At 37.3% G+C, this 5,271-nt stretch overlaps 1 long non-coding RNA gene across 1 annotated transcript in view; it reads right to left on the reverse strand.

Annotated features, from left to right (window-relative positions):
• Positions 1 to 4,248, reverse strand: part of LOC109291869 — a 61,439-nt gene extending 57,191 nt beyond the window's left edge. Inside the window, exon 1 of the long non-coding RNA XR_002095968.1 lies at positions 2,921 to 4,248. This is a non-coding gene — a long non-coding RNA (uncharacterized LOC109291869). The remainder of the gene's footprint in view (positions 1 to 2,920) is intronic.
• Between the last annotated feature and the right edge of the window lie 1,023 nt (positions 4,249 to 5,271).

Here is a 5,271-nt window from a genome sequence, read left to right on the forward strand (position 1 = left end):
GCACAGAGAGCATGCTGGGATGCTGGGGGAGTCTGGTTTAACTTAAACTAGCAAAGGGTCTGGGACAGACATTGTATAAACCCGCTTGACCCAAAACACTTAATTCTGATACAACATTCAACCAGGTTTATCTCAAACTGGTTTCAGCCATTTTGAAATTGGTTTATGTGCACTGAATGTCTGTTCTGTGTCAACCCGTTTCTGATCACTTAAACCGGTTTATTTGTAATGTCTGTTCCTAGCCTGTACGTGCAGCCCACTGCACTTTTAGGATTTAAAGCCCATGAAACTGGAGTTCTACCAGCCCTTGCCATTTCTTAAACCATTAACTCTATACTGTATATATAGAAAGCTGTTATTTACACTGTGAGCATTTTCTCTCTAAATGTACAAAGGAGCAACACAATGTAGTGCATTTAACCTTTCTTCAGTGAAGAAGCCATTCCTTGCTTTTCTATTATATTTGTCTTTATTCTTTGATAGTCTCCATGTGAATCTGTCTTTTTTTTAAAGTAGGAGCATGAATCATTCCTAAATAATCCAAAAGAATCATCTATTATCATCTTGCATAAGCTACAGACAAAGAAATTATTTTTCTATGATGCGAAGTGCCTGTTTGAGTGACTATGTGTGCAGTTTGCTATATAAAACACCCATCTGGCAAAGATGCAGGCACGTGAGTACTGCATTCACCTAAAGCAGGGGTTGTTAACTGGGGGTACACATACTCCTGGGGGTATTGGGAAGGCCTCAGAGGGTATGCAGCAGGGGCATGGAGAAGCAGGGGGCGGGGCCACCAGCACTTTGCACTGCGCGATATGCACTGCCAGTGCTTTTGTTTTTACTGGTACTTCTGCTGCTGTGCACCACCAGCACTTCTGGTTCCACCCTCCTCTGCCCCCTGCCCCCCATCGACCAGCCGCTGGGGGACTCCCCAGTTCTCCACCAGCCACCAGGGGTACACTGACCAACAACGGTTGAAAACCCCTGACCTAAATAGTTCTACAGAAGTTCTAGAACAATTCACATAATTGTACTTATGAGTTTAAGTCATTCCAGAAGCAGCCCTAACTACGGCAATTCTGGATCAGTGCTTATATTTGTTGTTATGCTGTATTATATTGATCTTTCTTATTTGTTACTTTGTTATCTTTAAAACACAAATAACTAAGAAAGCCCTATATCTTTCCAGAAAAATTAAGGGCTCGTAATTTCTGAATTGTAAGTGTGGATAATCACATAGTTTTGATTGACATAATCATCTTTCACAGACCCCTTAGACATAGTCTGTGGACCCCCAGGGGTCTACAGACCACAGGCTGAAAACTACTGTCCTAAAGGACATTCGAACAAATGTTTCTATTTATAGGAAAAATCATAGGAACAGAACATTTTAAGTGAATATCATACGATAGTCACCAGAAGTAAAATTCAAATGTCATAATCAGGAGGATTCAGATTAGTGATTTAATAATTAGCCCTATCCAGTCTAGGAATAACAACATTATATGATCCATAATACCCATATTTAATTTGAAACCACTCAAATTTCAAAGATCAACATCTGCAATGGTAAATATATTCTACACAAATCAAGGCATTTTCACAGAATTATTCACTGACTAATTTTGAAAAAAAAAGAGCACATTTGAGAAAATTCATAACCTGTGATCATTTATTTGTTACTAGGAAAAGAGGCAAAATTAAATGACTCAGTTTTGTTAAGAACTATTAGCCCAACTATCTACCTTTATACAGGTGACTAACAACATGAGATCACAGTGCATCAAGCTTATGAGGAGTCTGTATTATTTACAACATACTTTTTTTACTGTGGTTAGAGGTGTGATATCAAAAGCAGGTCCCACGGCCCCAGATACCAACTGAAAATGAGAAAACAACAAGTTGCATTTATATCTGGAAATGTCTTGAATTTCATGATAAAAACTGAAGCCTGACCTTTCTAACCAAGTTAACATTCAAAAAAGTTAGATACATGGCTTAGACTTTTTCAGGTTATAGTAATCATTTTCTTAAATCCCATTCAACTGCCCACCACATCATCACCATACTTGGTAATTCACTCTTTTTCAGAGGGAGAGTTACATTTTCAAAGAAGCAAGTGATTGCCAAATTGTTGTTTGAGTTTAATACCTTATGCGGTTTGTATTTTGTTGTTTCATTTGTATTTCCATGTTGTAATTCTGCATTCATAATAAAAAATGAAGGCCCGAGACTATACACAAACAAGAAGCCAGGAGGGTGCACAGTTACACAAGTAAATAATTATTTTGCAGGTTTTTAAATGCCAATCTAATAACTTTTCATGTGATATACAGGCAAAATTAAAGGAAGGTTGGAACTGTCCACTCAGCTCAGAGCAGATTAACATTTTACTTTTACAGTAGCTGGTACTAATTGCTTTAGCAGAAGGTACAAAAACCCTTGCAGTGGGTAGTTCATTCACAATAAATGCACATAATTTTTTCCTCTGCGCAACATTTAGCCTTCTGTTTTCTTTAAATATATTTTTTACCTTGGAATGGTGATAAGTGTAAAATAACCCCTTTGGTCAGTTTCACCAAATTTCCATTTGCCCATTTCACTGTTTATCTAGTAATTTATAAAATGTATTTATCTGAGAAGATACTCCACTGAAAAGTCTGCTAACAATAGGACCATTTATCCTATTTATGATAAAACCTTCTTATAACTTCCTGAAACTATTAATAAGTTAACTATAGCATGAAAGTTTCAATTTATGGTTTTAATCAGAAAGTCTCTAGGTTATAAATCGATCTATAGGAATAAAATCAAAACAGCTATGTAGTCATTCACTTTTGGAAATTTATATCTGTGTAAAGTCATGTCTATAAATGCTTATCAACAAGAACTTAAGAATTAGAATTGGCCAACTTACTTTTGCCTGGTTATTTCTAACAGTTGAATACATGAGGCTTAGAGCAGTTGCTCAGGCAAGTCTTTCACATACAGACTCCAGAACAGACTTGGGTTTGTACATTGTCCCTTAGTGTTAGTTCCTTATTTCAGAAAAGCTCTGAGCCTCACTGTGTTAAATATACCTATGTTAATTATGCCTCTGTTAAAATGGGAACGTCCAAGGCAGCACAGTCCATGGCCTATTCTGTTTATAAAACTAAGGGTTGACAGCCCTGTTCAAATGAGGTTTACAGATCTTTCGAGAACAGCTATAATGGTCTAAATAGACATCCAAGAAGAATAACATATGCCTTCACAGGGAGTGTTAACTACAGTATCTAAATGTTTTCTGAGTGGAAATGAAGCTAACACCAAGCTGAATTGGAAGTATATCTTCTAGCAATCTAATAGTGACCTCTGAGTTTGGGGATATGACTGACTGTAACCTTGTGTTAAGGGGCCAAGGTGGAGGCAGTCTTGCTTAATGGTTAAGCTACCTGGGGCTGGGTCAAATGGCAAAAGCCATATAGCAAAACCAGAGGGAAGTCCAGAAGTTGTACTGGAACAGGAAGGCCAAAGCTTTGAAATAAACCAGAACGTTTCCCATCTTTTTTTTAATGATAAACTTCATGGTAAATTTAAGTACTTACTTGAGGATGATATGCTCAGGTTTTCTCCATATGCTTAGCCATGCCCAAGGCTTTTCCTTCTGGGCCTCTACTTACCTTAACAGTTGCCCCTGGGCCTGGTTGAAGCTAAAATGAATCACAGGATAACATAAGAGAAAAGAAACTGTTGTTTATTCTTCAGAAACTGACCTCCATTTAAGGGAAATTCAACTGATTGTTTGTTTGTTTTTTAATTCTTATGCAAGGTCTTAGAATGTATATACTCTGTTACATATCCTTTAATTACATGCAATCTCTTTTTCCTCTAGTGACAATGGCATTTTCTCTAAAGGAGTTGCTTTTTGAAGGAAATTCCTCTGATACCAAACCTTCATTCATCAACGCAAGGAGAGAAATTTGTGAGTTCTCAAAATAACAATGTATTTTTCTTAACGAATGTCAGAGAAAAGCAAAGCAAAACAATTAAGTGATGACAGAGAAAGAAATTGAAGCGTGTCATTGCTGGGCCTTTTCTTTTCTAAATTTTCTTCCTATCATATGGCAGAATCCTTCTACAGTAACTCAGAGTCACACTGTCATAAATGTTGCCCTGCCTCACCCCCACCCTTCCCACACCTTTTCACTCCAGTGGAGACACAATAAGAATATGAAAATAAGAATCCTACCCAATACGATGAACTGGCACACATTAATTCTTGGCTTCTAATACTGGTGTTGAGATGTTTCTAATGGAGTTGACTGATTGTGTAAGGTATCAGACTGATATCTTGAAAATCCAAGACCTCTCTTTATCCCTGGAATTGGCAAAAGACTTGTGCTGTGGAAAAAAGGGAGAAGATTGGTTTATAGCTAGTCTTTGTCCTTTCTCCTTGGACTGTAAACAAGGTGCAGGCTAGTACCAAATATAACTGTATAGGTATAGTGGGTTGTTATGGGCATCTGTCCACGTCAAAAGTGGTTGGAGAGCACCAACCCTTTTCACAATAAGCCAAATGATTTGCTTCATTTGAAAACAACTTCTAATAAATAATAGGAAGAAATATTTAATAATTGATAATGAAATGGAGTAAACCAGTGACCTTGGGAAGAAAGGTTATATGTAGTGTTAGCAATCGCCAGAGCCAGTCATCCATCTTCTGAAAATGCATTTTCTCAAAGTGTTTCATCTCTTGAATTTACACTACTGTGACACCAAACCTGGAACATCCCAGTTGTGATGAGCCCCTGTATTGTCTAAATCCAGCAGACATTCAGCAACTACTTGGGGGCTTCCAGTTACCAAAGGCCTCTCTCTCTATGTCCTACATATAGAAATACATACATGTATCTCTAGACTTCACTCCAGATGTCTAACTATAGGGATATTTGTGGGTTCAATAATTTTATTGATCTTGCTAGCTTCAGGTTGCATACTGTTTGATCACAACTAGAGTTTATGGATTACTGTTATGAGGTATATATATTTTAGAGTTCTCTTTAGAAGCTAGAGGAAAAATGAGGGCCATTATTATTCCTGCTACAGGTTTTATGGTAGAAAAAAGTGCATTGTAGACAATGATTACTCAGTATGTTGTACAAAAATCATTGCCAGACTCCAAATATCATCTGCTACGCTGTGTTTTTGGCAGTACAACAAACATTCTACACTGGTCTTTTTATAAGTAATATTAATCTTTCCTGCTGGAGGTGGACTTTGAAATGG

Source organism: Gavialis gangeticus, unplaced genomic scaffold (assembly GCF_001723915.1).
Source record: "Gavialis gangeticus isolate Ggan-Ray unplaced genomic scaffold, GavGan_comp1, whole genome shotgun sequence".
NCBI lineage: Eukaryota > Metazoa > Chordata > Crocodylia > Gavialidae > Gavialis > Gavialis gangeticus.